The sequence below is a fragment of the Orycteropus afer genome, unplaced genomic scaffold, assembly GCF_000298275.1.
Source record: "Orycteropus afer afer isolate SDZICR_OR568_19922 unplaced genomic scaffold, OryAfe1.0 scaffold00012, whole genome shotgun sequence".
NCBI lineage: Eukaryota > Metazoa > Chordata > Mammalia > Tubulidentata > Orycteropodidae > Orycteropus > Orycteropus afer.
Genome location: NW_006921599.1, coordinates 9,552,193 through 9,568,351, shown reverse-complemented (window position 1 = coordinate 9,568,351; position 16,159 = coordinate 9,552,193).

Sequence of the window (16,159 nt, the reverse complement as noted above, 5' to 3'; positions counted from 1 at the left end):
GGGACCATAGTTGCAGGGGACATCAAGCTCAATTGGCATTACATACTATACAAAACATTGTTCCACCTCCTACTTTGGCGAATAGTGACTGGGATCTTAAAAGCTAGCAAGTTGCCATCTAGATGCAATGATGGATCTCTCCTCTTCTAGAACAAAGAAGAATGAAGAATACTAAAATTCATAGAAATGAGTCCTAGCGACTGGTACACCATCCAATCTTCAGCCTGTACGACTATGATACCAGAAGAACTAGATGGTGCCTGGCTACCACTGTCACCCACGTGGAAGGCGATCTATCTAGGAGATCCTTGGTAGAGAACGAGAACAATGTGGAACAAAACTCAAAATCATTTGGAGAAAAAAAAGTGGGGGGGGAGACCAGGTTTGCTGGTTTGATAGAGCCTGGTGGAACCACTGAGACTATGGCCCTTAGCTGCCCTTCAGGTCTGGAATTGAACTCACACCTGTGGTTTCCAGCCAAACAAAAGATAGGCACATGAGTTGAATATTTACCTCAGGTAGATACACTCCTTGGAAAGAACAATCATGGGAGAAAGAAGGGCTGCTTATGCACAGGGAGACAGCTCAGGGGGCAGGAGTGCATGGAGGGATGGACACTGGGAAGAGGTAACTATGAGGAGGAAGTGAGAGGGGAACTGTTGTATTGTGGTAAACTGTGGTCAATGTCATGAGACAAAGTGTAAGTGAACTACTGTATGGAAAGTAAATTTGCTCTGTAAATCTTCACCCAAATCACAAAAAAAATAAAATAAAGTAAAAAAAAATTTTAAAAAAGTTTACAAGTGACCATTTAAGGTACAACTATTGGTCTCTTCTCATCCAGAGCAATGAAGAGTGAACAAAATCAAAGATGCATGAAAACAATTAGTCCATGGGACTAGTGGACCATATGAATCTCAGCCTCCATGACCCTGAGATCAGAATTAGATAGGTGCCTGGCTACCAGCGCCAACCACTCTGAAGGGATCACAATAGGAGATCCTGGATACAGTGGGAGAAAAATGTGGACCAAAACTGAAAAAAAGACCAGTCTTCTTGGTCTAATAGAGACTGGTGGAACCCCTGGGATGATGGCCCTTAATCATTCACCAAGCCTGAAACTGAACTCACTCCTGGGGCTCAATTTGCAGCCAAACAATATACAGACCTATGAGGTGAATAGTAACACCAGGGAGGTAAGCATTCATTAAAACAATCAATCATAAGGGATCAAAACAATCTCACTGTTGTGGAGTTGGATCTGACTATAATGACCCCTCCTTGGTTTCCAAGGCAGTATCACTATGGAAATAGATTGCCCAACCTTCCTTCCGAGGAGTGGCTGGTGGGTTTGAACTTCCAGCCTTCTGGTCAATAGTCAAATGCCTTATGCACTACACCACCAGAGCTCCTATAAGAGATCAAAGGGGCAGCATTTGCCCAATGATAAAGCTCAAAAGGCAGGAATGGGTAGGAAAAGACAAAAGGAAATGGTAGCCACGGGAGGAAGAGGGAAAACAAATAGTTAAATGGCACACTTTTTAAATATGTATTTTACCAAAATGTAATTTGAGAGAAAATAATGTATAGGACTACATAATAACAGAAACACTAAATATTAAAACTTGTGAGATATAGTGAAAATGGAGTCATAGTAGAGTTAAATGATTCTGACAGAAAAGAAGCCTGGAAGTTAATGCCCTTAAGTGTCAAACTTACAAACTTAGAAGAAGTACAAAAGAATAAGACCAAAGGAAGTAGAAAGAATAAGATTACAAAAGTGAGAGTTGACATCAGTAAAATAGAAAATATAACTCTATAGAGAAGAGCAGCAAAGCCTAGAGATGGTTCTTTGAAAAGACCAACAAAGTAGATAAACCTCTGGTAAGGCTGGTCAAAAAAAAAAAAAAAACAATGAGAGGCACAAGTCATAATACCATGAATTAAAATGGACACAATGACAGATAAGCCAAAAAAATAAACTCACTGCCATCGTATTGATTCCAACTCACAGCAACCCGTATTGGGTTTCCAAGGCTGTAAATCTTTACGGAAGCAGACTACCTCATCTTTCTTCCACAGAGCGGTTGGTGGGTGTGAGCCATTGACATTTTGGTTAGCAGCCAAAACCTTTAACCACTATAGCACCAGAGCTCCTTATGACATATAAAGCAGAATCTAAAAAGATACTCTTGGGTTCTAATCATACCTGAATTTGGCATTTTGAACCAACCCAGCAGTACCATGGAAGAAAGACCTGGAGATCTTCTTCTATAAAGATTACAACTAAGAAAATTCTGTGGAGCAGTTCTACTTTGTCACATGGTGTCTCTGATGGGGTCATAGAATCCGTTGATTCTATGGCAATGGATTTTTTTAAAAAATGTAAGAAGAGAATTCTATCAAAATTTTAGGCCAACAAAATAAAAACAAAGTTGTTGTTATGTGCCATCGAGTTGGACCTGACTCATAGCGATCTCTCCTTGGGTTTCTGTGGTGGTATCACTATGGAAGTAGATTTCCCAACTTTCTTTCCGAGGAGTGGCTGGTGGGTTTGAACCGCCAGACTTCTGGTAAGGAGTCAAGTGCCTTAGGCACTATGCTACCAGAGCTCCCAAACACAAAGTGGGCTATACAATATACTCTGAGAGAATTCAGATATGTAGAGTAAAATTTTAGTTTTAAGAAAGTAAAGCAATAGTAAAATCAAGATTCAGTATAGCAGTTACCTCTATTGAATAAAGGAAGAGGACAAGATGGCTAGAAAGAATATAAGTAAATGCAAATTTTTCCCAATGTTGGCTGATGGTCTCAAGGAAACTTATATTGTATATTAATTAATTTCTTAAAAGAGGGCCATGCATTGCCCAATGGTCATTCATTATGATGACTCCAATGTTGTGTACTTGAGGTCCCAAAAAAGAAATTTAAAGGAAACAAAATAAGGCTATTTCCATCAGGGCTGAGAAGTGTGGTCAGGGATTATACAGATGCAGTGTGGACTTAAAAAGGAAATTAAAGTAAGGAGGGAAAATAAAGTATAGGGTAAGTCTGCAAAAGAAGACAAGCAAGTGTCCATTGACTATTCTGTAATAGCCAGTGGAATAAGTGTTTTTGCAATGATAACAGGATGTTGTACTGGAGAGTAAATTTGTATTGTCTTCCCCTGTTCAGATTAGCCAGCCAGCCAGGTGTGTGACTTTTTTTCCCATGTGCATTTGGGTGGATTCAAACTGCCAACCTTTGAGTTAGCAGCTAAAGGCTTTACTATTTGTACTACCCAGAGACTCTGTTGTCCAGGAAAGGGCTCATAAGCAGACCTTTTGTGTTTAAGGGCCCAAAGAAGAAGTTACCAATTCCTACGGAGGAGATTGAGAGGAAAGAAAGGAATTGCCCTGGGCCTGTTAGTGAACTTCGGCGTGCTCTGACCCAGCCCCCCAGGGTCTGTGTGCAGCCAAGCAAGAAATAAGAACAACCGAAAATGTGAATAAGAAGTGTCTGGAGTGAAGGACCCAGACAACTGGGCTGGCCCTATGCCAAAGGGGCACGGAGGCTGCATCTCTGACCTCCTCTAACCCCACATGATGAGGACAGAATCACCATCAGCAGCCCAAGGCCTATTCCTGTGAGGCCAGACATGCTGCCTCCCTCCAGCCCTTTCACCAACTGTCCTTTCCATGGCACTCACTACCTCTCTGCTTGGCTCGACAATTCATTGCAGTGGCCATGCAGAATTTACAGACACTGCTCACAGATTATGGGGTTTATTACGGAAGCAACAGGCTACAATTCAAATTCAGGAACATGCTCAGTCTCTCTTAGCTGGCTATCTCTCAACCAACAGTCTCTCTCAGTCTCTGAGCAGCACGTATCTCTCTCAGCAGTGCTTGTCTCTTACATCTTTCTCTCAGCAGCATGTCTCTCTCACATCTCTTGGCAGCATGTTTCTCTCAGCAGCACATCTTTCTTAGCCAGCAGCCAGAGAAACTTTCTCCACCTGCCTCTAGAAGAACTCCTTTTGAGCCTAGAGTGGCCAAAACCAACCAATCCCAACATCAGAATTCTATACACCTGAGAGAGAGCAAACTTCCCAGGAAATTGCTTCATGCCACACCAACAGAAATACACAGGTGGATAACTTTAACAATCAGCTACTCATGGCAAAAGGGGAGTTACAAAGACTATGGCTAGAAAAGTCATACCAAGTAATTTATTACACTGCACCCTCCAAGTCACCAGTCCTCTGCAACCAATGCTACCATTACTGTAAAAGTAAACACACCCTAATTACCCAGGCCCCACATGGGCAAGGGCTGTGGCTCTAATGTTCTGGGTGAACTGGGGCCAGCTGGCCACACTTTGAACAACTATCATCTGCATTGAACTGCTGAAATAACTGAGACACAGCTTCCAGACCCAGTGGGCAGAACAACCAGAATTCAGTGTAGATCTGCCCAACTCCAGAGCCATCTACTTTCCACAGCACACCACAGAGGAAGTGCTTTAAATATTTCATACAATAACTTGAGACTCCCGAACACTTTGTAGATGTTTTCCACGTAGAGTGATAGCTATTCATAAATTATTTATATCAGATGAATAAAACAAAGGTAGGAATAATGATTAACTCATTCTAATTTATATAACTAGGTGAAAAAAAATCGTAATACTGTACTCGAAAAATTTCAAATTATTATGACTTAAGACTGGCCTTTCCCCAAAAGAGCTAAATGAAGAAAGGTTTTGTTGTCCTTCAACTTTTAATAGCACGTTTGCACTAATCAGGTATTACGGCTTGATTGTGGGCCCCAGAAAGATATGTTGAAGTCCTAATACCTGTACCTGTGTATGTGACCTTGTTTGGAAATAAGGTCTTTGAAGATGCTATTAGTTAAGTTAACATGAAGTCATACTGGAGTAGGGTAGGTCCTAATCCTATATGAGTGGTGTCCTAATAAAAGAGAAAATGCAGAGAGATAGGGAGACAGAGGAAGGACACCTTATGATACTGTAGCTGCAAGCCAAGGAACATCTGGGGTCACCTAAAGGTAGGAGAGAAGCATAGAACAGACTGTCCCTCAGAGCCTCAGAAGGAATCAAGAAAACTGACACCCTGATCTTAGATTCCTAGTCTCCAAAATGGGTATTTTGTTATGACAGTGCTCAGAATCTAATACATCAGGTAAAGAGAATGAAACTAATGCTTGCTGAACAACTTACTATGTGCTAGACAATTATGTTGAGGCCACTCCATGTTATCACATATGATCGTTACAAAAAGCCCTGATTTAATGTCTTCTAAACATGGGCCTCAATGAAATCTGTATGACTAAGGGATTATAGAAGGAAAACAGCTCCTCTCCTGGAAGAATTCTCTAGTTTGTCAGGATTTTATAACTCTGGAAAGTATTGTTAGCAGGCACAGGGACCTATACTAAAGGGGGCTGAGTGTGAATAAACTTCTCGGGGTCTTAACAACTGGACTCATGGGATACAAAGCACAGGGTGAGCAAAGAATCCTGGTCGAGCTGATTCCTCACAAATGTTCTCCTCCTCATCCCCCCAACTGTCTGGTATGGGAAGCTCCACACCCAGCAGGAACCTCTCACTTCAGCTGACATTCTCATAACAACCTGAGCCCTGTGGTCGTCAAAACCCTGAGGTGTGCATTTAGTCTTAATCACAGTTCTCAGTAGCACTTAAAAATGTAGTTGATGAATTTAACAAGAAACACATGTTTTCATTTAAATTACAATTAGCAATTAGAGAGTTAAGTGTGCCCTAGATAGAATATATAATTGTTGTTGAGTTTGTGGCATAACTACTTTACTGTTGTCTTTCTCCTTTTATGTGTGCCTTTATGATTTTATAGTAAATTTATGCAGAAACTGTGAGAGAAGCCCAAGCTAAATTAAGCTCCTGAATTGGAGTTACTTGGCTTCAAGAAAATAATAATAATAAAAAAAGATTACTTGTCTAGCCCCAGTGCAGACTCATTGCTCCATGTGATTCTCTTTGTTTTAGGAAATGTAAGAAGAGAAATTATGTTATGTTTCTTCTTATTGATTTAGTTGATAAGGTAATTTATTAGTGAGGTTGCAGTGTATGTTATAGACATCTGACCAATAATACATTGTCTTTATCTACTGGAGTCTTTAGGTGATGCAAACAGCTAGGCACTGGCTGCTAACCAGAAGGTTGGAGGTTTGAGTCCATCAGATGTACCTTGGAAGAAAGGCCTGGCAATCTAATTCTGAAAAGTCAGTCATTTTAAACTCTACTCTGACACACATGGGATCACCAAGAGTCAGGTTCAATTGGACAGCAGCTGTTTTTTCTTTTTGTTTTCCGGTCCACCTACTGCTTGATAGTATTACCTGGAAATTCAGAAAAGGAGGAGCAAGCTGCCTTCTCCTTCAGTGCCTTCTGAAAGCTGCATAGAGAAATTAATATTCACATCCGCTTTTCAGTGGGGATTACTAAAAAAGAAAGAAAGAAAAAAAGAAAGGGCTAAGAAAAGGTGTGAGCATAATATTGGGACAAGTCAGGTGCATTCCAGATGGTGGCAAACCTGACTAATGGAATTGCTAGGGGGAAATCTACTGGACTGATGTATAATCATAGTATAACCATGTTTGCTCCATAAAAGGTTTCTATCACAAAGTGAGTTGGCAGTTGTAATGAAGTCATCTAATGAGAAAGTAATTTCTGGTGAGGAACCGCTCTCCTCCCCAAATAAAATATAAAACAAAAGGAGAGAGATATGGTTTGTGGTGGAATTACCAGTGGGACTGAGCAGAATACAGAGCATAGCCAAGACAAGTAACTGTAGATAGCTTGGAGACCTCATATATAACTCACTGGCACAGTCTAAGGAACCGCAGCAGTTTCTAAATTTTAACAAAACCAGACACTGAGGTGAGGGAAGATTGCTCCTCTGGGATACAGTCAGGAATCTGAGACCTTTGGCAGTGCTTGCTATAGCTGGCAAGAGGGTAGATGGCCACATATAACTGGTAGACTCTGGAGAGAAGTCATTTCTGGATTTCTTTAATGGAGGAGGCAAGTTGTGCCGGCCCAGAGGGATGGAATTATCTCTACAATAATAAATAAATCTCTACAAAAATAAATTACCTAGCTTGCTCCTCATGGAAAAGGCCGGCAGTCTTTGGAGAACTGGCAAATAATCTCCAGGTTGTCTCAGCTTCTTCATTTTGGTTATTTCTGTGTCATAAAAGGGATGACGTATCAGAAAGAAGAAGTATCAAGAAAGCCTCTAACAAATACTTTGCAGCAAATATTTAATTTTAGTTTCTCTTGTAGCCTCATAGACTCTGTCACTTGAAATAATACGAACTAAGAGTCTTCCCTTGTGCTGTGCATTGAATTGGGCTCCCTGAAAAGATGTGTTGAAGTTCTGATCCCTGTCCCTGTAAATGTTTGGGGAAACAGAGTTTTTCTTTGTAGATGTTATCAGTTAATGAGGTCATACAGAAGTAGGGTGGGTCCTAATGCCTTCTGAGTGGTGTCTCGAAAAAGGGGGAAATAGACATGGAGAGAGAGTCACAAAATGGGAGGACACATGAAGTTACATCTACAAGCAGCAACAAAACAAAACAAAACAAAAAAACCACGGAGGATTGCTGGCAGCAACCAGAATCTAGGAGACAGGCATGGAACAGTTCCTTGATTAGAGCCCTTGGAAGGAATCATATGGCCCATACCCTGATTCAAACTTCCAGCCTCCAGAACTATGAGAGAACAAATTTCTGTTCCTCAAAGTCACCCACTTTGTAGTATTTTATTATAGCTGTCCTAAGAAACTAAGACACCTTGTTTCCCAGGATTCAAAAAGTGCTTTCAAGTCAACATACCAGGATAAAAGAAGTTTTCCTGCATATTGCCGGCTAATTGGGCGCTATCGCTGTGGAAGCACTCTGCCCCACATGTAGAGTAAAACTTCCCAGTGAATACAGAAAGCCAGGTTTGACTTTCTTTTTCCATGTTGTTTTTCATCTCATGGAATTGTTTGTCTCGGGCGTCAGAGACAGGGAGTAAATTTTCCTCGACACGCTGACAGCTCTCGTGGAACATCTGCATAACGATGGAATTTATTTTGTTCATTATGACTGCCACAGCGCACAGGGCTTTATTTCACTCCCACAGACTACTTCTGCTTTCATAAATTATCCAGCTTGCTCCTCATGGAAATGGCCGTCAGCCTTTGGAGAACTAGCAAATAATCTCCAAGTTGTCTCCGCTTCTTCATTTTGGTTATTTCAATGTCATAAAAGGTATGACATATCAGACAGAAGAAGGATCAAGAAAGCCTCTAATAAATACTTTTCAACAAGCTTGAGACAAATTTAATAACACAGACGTGGAAGCTTCTGAGAAAAGTCTAAATGCTTCTCCAGCCTCATGAGCTGCTCAAAGGCGGATGCACCCTTCTGTGCCAACCAGCCTCCCTTTCTGTTGCAAGCTCTTTCATTTGTGTGTCGTGATGGAAACTTAATTTTGCTCACTTGGTAAACCATCCAGCTCTGTGGTGATCTGTGTGTTCTTAACAATGGATCTCCACTGGAGTTTTTGAAAACATAGCAGCTATAAATAGAAATATTCCATAAGTGCAAAAACAAATGAGTTAAAGTATCCTCATGGACAAAAGCATGACCCACACAGGAGCTCGGTCAAACATTCAACATCCATCATGGTCTAACATATCATTTGCTTCTCCTTCTGGCTCTCATTTGTCTCTTTCTTAGGATTTGGCACAAAAACCACAAACCCGAAAGCAGAGCTGTAATTTCAAACTGTTGATCTAAAGTTTAGGTTACACTCTGAAGGGTTTCTCAGCATTGTCTTACTGATATATGTTAACAACACCATGGGAGGGGAAACCTTGATGGAAAGAGAGATAGACTTCAGGAAATAGAGAGAAGGGAGATGTGAAATTTGGCCCCAGGGAACACGCTCAGTCTCTTGTTTATATCTGTGGTGTATTGGTATTATTTGTTGCTGCTTCACATCAGCTGGACAATGTCTTGATGGCACAGAGAACTGCACTGAAGGATCTTGGTCTGCAAACCAGAAAGGTAACCTGGGAACAGAACCAATGATAGGATAAGATAGAGAGATAGGTGTCTATCTGATGAGATATTAGCAGAGCAACACATCATACTGCCCTCTCCCACCCTGTGTCTGTGCCAACCAGAAATATTAACACTTCCATCATGAAAGACTCATTGTGTCATTCTGGATTATTCATAGGCACAGGGTTCCAAAACGGGGTAGACATGGTAAGGAAGGCAGGGACAGGGAACCTCAGCTCTTTGTCTGTGATTATCACCATTTTTATTGCTGCTCATTTGTGGTGTTTTGCCATTATTAATGGATACTGCACACCAGTTGGGCAATGTCTTGAGCCACAGAGACCTGCATTGTGGTATCTTGAGCTACAAAGCAGGCCAGCATCTGTTGATGCCACCTAAAGTCTTGGCACCTCCTAGGTGTCACCTCAGATCAAAGTCCCCACCTCTACTGTCATTGGTATGGTATGATTTTTTTCCCCTCCCCTTCCACTCTCAGCCTTTGGATTCTCTTCCTTGCCTCTGGCTTTTTAACTTCAGGGTCAGTCATTCTGTCTACCTAGTCAACACAAAGATTAATTCCCCTAGCTGTGCCTCAAAACTCATAGTGACCCCTCCTTGGGTTGCCGAGGCAGTATCGCTATGGGAGTAGATTGCCCTTTCTTTTTTCCTTCCTTCTGAGGAGTGGCTGGTGGGTTTGAACCACCAGCCTTCTGGTTAGCAGTAAAGTGCCTTAGGCACTATGCTACCAGAGCTCCCCCTTGCTAAGAGGAATTCTGGGTGTCTGTTGTCTTTAAACAACAAACCAGTTGCCATTGAGGTGATTCCGACTCATGGAGACCCCAAGTATATCAGAGTAGAACTGTGCTCCATGGACTTGTCATCCAAACTTTCCATCTTTCAGTTAATAGCCAAGTGCTTAACCATTTGCATCATCCAGGGACGTCATCTTTAAACACAGCCTCTGAAATACATGAAAATCCATTACCTTCCCCATGGGGCAAGGAAGTACATAACTCAAGAACTCAAAGACTCACAAAGATGGTTGAGTAACAGTAAAAGTATGTGTCAGAGCAGGGATAAGAAAATATAAGAGAAAAGCAGAAATATATATATTTATATTCCTTTCTGAGTCTACAGAAGTAGAGACTAATAACAACAACAACAACAGTGGTTTCTCAAGCTCATCATGTTAACTCTCCTATATGTCCTGTTCTTGTTTTTGTTGTTCTGTGCCTTCGAGTCGGCCCCAACTCATAGTGACCCCTCCTTGGGTTGCCGAGGCAGTATCGCTGTGGGAGTAGATTGCCCTTCCTTTTTTCCTTCCTTCTGAGGAGTGGCTGGTGGGTTTGAACCACCAGCCTTCTGGTTAGCAGTAAAGTGCCTTAGGCACTATGCTACCAGAGCTCCCCCTATATGTCCTAGGAGAGTTAATTTATGCTTTGGTATGTTTTCATTTGATCCTCAACTTTGTGAGACAAATCACCTTTCCCTCATTTCACAGATAAGGTTAGAGAAGGGAGCTGCATTTTTCATTCTAGGCACCATGTTGGGTACTTTTGATGACTTTTCATTAAATTTTTATATGTCAACTTATACCCACTTAACAGATAAGAAAACTGAGACAGCAGGCTTGCTGCTTTACAACATATCCCATAAAGCTTATAGATATCTTGGTTAAACACCTGGGTGAAGGGCTCCTAAATACTAGGTTTCAAGACCAAAGCTATATATACCATAGGCCCTCTGGGAAGTCAACACTTGGCTGAGATATACTGGATCCTCTACTTTCTCTCTGAGTATTCTTCTAGAAGTTCTTTTGAGTCAATATTCTGATGTCATCCAATATGAACCCCCAGCCTCATGGGGAAGGAAGGAAGGAAGAGGAGTAAAAGAAGAGGGATGATTAACTTCATCATAACCCAGAGACCCAGTACTTACTAAGTGCATACAATTAGAAGGGAAATGAATGTTAAATGAGAAATGTTATTTTTAGTTTTCTGTCTGTTGGACTGTTCTACCCTCCCTATGGTGTATGGTGATAATGCCATTTTTAAAAAATAATTGTATAATTTTATTTAATCACTGTTGTACACAGTTTAAGGAGCTCTGGTGGCACAGTGGTTAAAACGTCTAACAAAAATGCGGGTGGTTTGAACCCACCAGCTGGTTTGGGCACACTGTTTACTGAGTGGCTATATGGATGTGTCAGTTGCTGTAGAAAATCATGCTGTATCTGCTGATTGACAAATTCATAACATGTGCATGTGGTGAGGCCTCTGGGTGCCTGGGTGCAAAGCCGCAAGCTTTGAAATAATGAATATTTAATAATAAATATTGAGAAATTCCTTTCCTGTGCACCAAGCTGAGCCATCTGTCCCTTGCCAACCCAAAAGCCTGACTGAACAGAGCAGAAGCCCCTTCCCACTCAGCTTTCACCTCCCCTCCCCCACTTCAGGGTCTAGGAGAAACACTGAACTATTTGTTTCCCCCAACCCCCACGCCCTGAAACCACAGGGTGAACTTTCCTGCAACAGTGGGTAAAGGTTTCCTCATTTCCCGCCTCCCCCACCCCCCACTTCAATTAATACCAAAGGTTTCAATTATCCCAGAAACCTAAGCTCTGGTATGTTATTAGAAACCTATTTCAGGAAGACACGTTCCCAAGTCCCAAAGTCCTATGGAAATTTTTCTGTTCTCCAGAAGCCACTGGGATTGCTATCTGAGATGTGTCTTATAACATGGTTTGTTTTTATCTCGCTTCTGTGGTAGGCTTTCTCTAGTGAGCCGGAGGATTCTCTATGAGGGCGCCTGGCTGCCTGGTGGTTAGGAAGTAGAGGAACTCTAGACTTTCCTCTTGGCCCTTGAAGCCAAAGACCTGCTTCTCTTGGTGGTCACCTGAAATAGTCACCTCTGACCAGTGTGGCAACTGTGGGAGATGCATCTTGGCAACATTAGAATTTTCTCTTTTTTCTCTTCTTATCCTTAGTATAAATTTATTCAGAGAAAGATCAGCTACTTTATACATTTTTAAGGAAATTTAGAAGAAATGATGGCAAGGCTTTGTCTCATTTAACTTGAACATGTCATCAAGAAGGACCAGTTGCTGGAGAAGGACATCATTCATGTTTGATGGAGAGTTAGCAAAAAAGAGGAAGACATTCGATGAGATGGATTGACACAGTGGCTGCAACAATGGACTCAAACGCACCAGGGATTGTGAGGATAGTTCAGGACCAGACAGTGTTTCATTCTGTTGAACATAAGGCTGTTATGAGTCAAAGCCAACTCAATGGCAACTAAGTGGCTACCCATCCCTGTGCCCTTCTTAACTATGCATTCCTATCTGTCCAGCTTTTCTTCTATGTGAACGCTGCCCCACTGGTGTCTCATGGCTGACTGATCGAAGGGGTGCATTTTCCTAGAGTAGGTAGGTGTGTCACCCTGGGGTAGTTGTTCTACATAAAGGTCTTTCTACTGTTGGGCTAAGAGCCAATCCATGGAAGTGAGTCTATTTCTAGTCCTGAAGATTAACCCAGGGCTATAGTTTCAGGGGTTCCACCAGTCTCTATCTGACCAATAATTCTGGTCATTTTTGTGGTTTTAAAGTTTGTTCCACATTTTTCTTCCCACTCTCTCTAAGATCTCCATGTTTTATCCCTTTCTAAGTGGTTGTCATTGGTAGCCAGGCACCACCTAGTTCTTTTGGTCTTGGGGTCATGAAGGCTGAAGTGCTTGTGGTCCATCTTATCCTTGGACTAATTGTTTCCAAATGCCTTTGATTTTCTTCACTCTTCTTTGATTCCGATGAGAGGAGATAAATAGTTGCATCTTAGATGGCTGATTGTAAGCTTTTAAGACCCCAGTCACTACTCACCAAAGTAGGTTGTAGAACAAGATTTTATGTACTATATTGTGCCAATTGAGCATGATGTCTCCTGATACTATGGTCCTGAGTCTGTAGGCCCAATGATTCTCTCTCTCAAGGTATTTCGTTGTCTCTGAGAATTTACTCCAACTCTGTCTTCTGTTGCTTCTAGAATGTATGTGGCTAATTTTGTAGCACAAGTACATATGTAAGATTATCCTTAGCCACATCTATCGTTGGTCTAGAGTATGTTCTTGTTCAGAAGTCTTGCTCTTCTCATCTGTTTATGCATTTATCCGTAGTCTGATGTTTTGTGTTAGTGGTAATGCAGTATTGTGCATATACTATTATTTGCCTCTATTGTCTATATCTTATGTGCAAGTTTCAGTGTTCTTCCTCTCCCCAGTGCCATCATGCTGGTCACAGACTCTTTCCATACCATCCCTCCCCTCACCCAAATCAACATGTGACCCCCAACAAATCTGAAATTTTACCTCCCTTTCCCTCCTGTCCCTGGTAACCAACAAAGTGAATTTCCTTCCCTGAGTAAACCTTTCCTTGACTTTTTACAATAATGGGCTCATACAATATTTATTCTTCTGTTATTGACTTATTTCACTCAGTATAATGTCCTCCAAATTCATCCACATTGTAATACAATTCATATATTCTTTATTATTCTTTAATGTTGCATAGTATTCCATTGTGTGAATGTGTGGTTACTCTAGCAGTGATTCTTGTGGCCTGTTCTCTTAGCTGGAGCAAGGCTGGCTGTTCTCCTTGACTGGTTCAGCCCCCATTAGCATCTTCCAATATTGCAGATCCTTTTGGGGGTCAGATTGTCATTCCTTATAAATCCTCATGTTCAGCCACCTCTCATCTGTCAGTGGAGGCATAGATGTTTCTATGATGCTTGTTCTGGTTACCTAGTGCCACTCTGACAAGAATATATCACAAATGGGATGGCTTGAATAAACAGGAGTTTATTCTCTTACAGTTCTGGAGGTGAGACGTTTGAGTTCAAAGTGCCAGGCTCTAGGGGCTGGGTGAAAGCCCCTCAACCTTGGGGTCCAGCTCTGCTTCTTGCTCCTGGCCCACTGGAGCTAGCTTTCTTCACTCAGACAACTGCTGACTGCTGAGACTGACAAGCCCAAGGTTGACAAGTAAAAGTGCACAGTCCCAATGTTACCAAACCACATGGTAGGCCATTAATTCAAGTTCATTGAAAGCCCCAATGTCAGCAGAGCATGGCAGGCTGCTGAACAACAACATGGCTACATGCAGGGTTCAAGTGTGGCATGAGCTAGAGACCATTCCCAAAGCTGTTTCTTATATATGGAAAGCAGATTGCATACACAAAGAAAGCTACTCAGCTGCTCCCAGTAGATTCCACAATGGAGTTAATTGCCAGTCTCATCATGGGGAATATTACACCCAGCTTCCCAGCCACTCAACCAGGCCCAGTCAAGTTGACACACAAACTTAACCACCACAATGCTGAACAAGTTTCAGTGGAACTTCTAGACTAAGATGGACTAGGAAGAAAGGTCTGGTAATATGCTTCCTAAAATCAGACAAGGAATGTCCTATAAATCACAGTGGTCTGCAACCTAACATGGGGATGTTCCAGGACTGGGTAGAATTTTGTTTGGATGTGCATGGAGTTGGAACATCTCAACAGCAGCTAACAGGGAGTTCCAGTGAGATGGCAGAATAGGCAGAAAGACTGCACAGACCCCATTCACCAAAGAAAAGGGGAACCAATTAACACAGATACAAAAGATAATCCTGTAGCCCTGAGCCTTGAAGGGAAGGATATAGAAGTGGACTAAACCCCAACTAGCAGAAAAAAATTGTATGAAAACACCAAAAAAGGAGACATACAGAGCTGCAGTCTAGCAGCGATCCTGATGGCATAGACAGCTTGGATATTGCCGAGTGAAGGTAGGACCTAAGAATTAACCTCAAAATCATCCCTGCTAGCCAGGGACTGCACGGAGGACTGCTCTGGTGGCTGAGGAATAAAAGGGGATGCAGCGAAGAGGAAGGCAGGCCAAGCTGTGAATTTTTCCCGGTCCAGAGGGCACAGCCATTTTGAACGCTTACAAGCGGTTTGACCATTTTGGATATTTAAAGGGACATTATCTCAGATTCCAGGGACTTAAGAACAAGCTCCACTTGCTAGGAACTGCAAGGACATTCTGGACATGGAAGACTGGAAAGGTGCAACATCCCTCTTGTTACTCTTATACCCCACACCCTCTTGGTGAATGGAGGTGTGGCCATACCTCACTCCCATCCACCCTCTGGGCTAGCAGGAATTCCATTCCAGTCTGCATGCTTGGACAGAGCCTGGGTGATCTGCCCTAATTTTTTACTTTTTTCTGTTTTTTAGTTTGTTTTTATGTCTTTTAAAAATGCTATTATTATTATTACTTTTGTCCTTTTTACCATTATTCTTTATTCTTCCCCTCCGAGGTTCTGGTTTTCAGCTTTTTTTCTTTTCCCTGTTCCTGGTTGCTTTTTTTTTGTTTGTTTGTTTTTTCTTTCTCATGATTAACCCTGTTCCTTGTTTTTTCTTTTTGCGTTTTTACCATTTTTTTTAATTCATTATTCTCTTTCTCTATCTTTTTTCTCTTATTGCCCTCTCCCCAGACATTGCTTTGTTTTTTATTTTCCTTTTTCCCTCTTTTCTTTTTATGGTTACTGTACTGTGTGATTACATGGTGTGTTTTTGCCCATTGCTTTTCTTTTTTTGATGATTATTCAATTATTATTTTTATCTAACTGAGTGGAAGACAGCAACAGTCCCCAAATGATACAACTACATACACACCTCCTGCAGCTTCACTTATTGAGTGAGAATTACCACTTCCTTCTCCACCAATGGGCCAACAATAAACAACCACTAAGAAGAACCTGATTCACCCTTGGATACTCTTCACAAACAATTAACAGAGATCTAAATACAACAATGTCATGATATCTCAGAGACAATAGACCATCACAGTCCATAAAGAAGCAAGATAAAGTGGTAGAAACAATGCAGCAGGATACAGACCCAGAAGACATCCCTGAGGAAGATGCAGCATTGGAACTCCCTGGTAAGGAATTCAAAAGAATTATATTTAGGTATCTTCAAAGGATTGAGTGGCAGACCAAGGAAAACACAGACAAAATCCTAGAAGAATTTTGGAAGAAA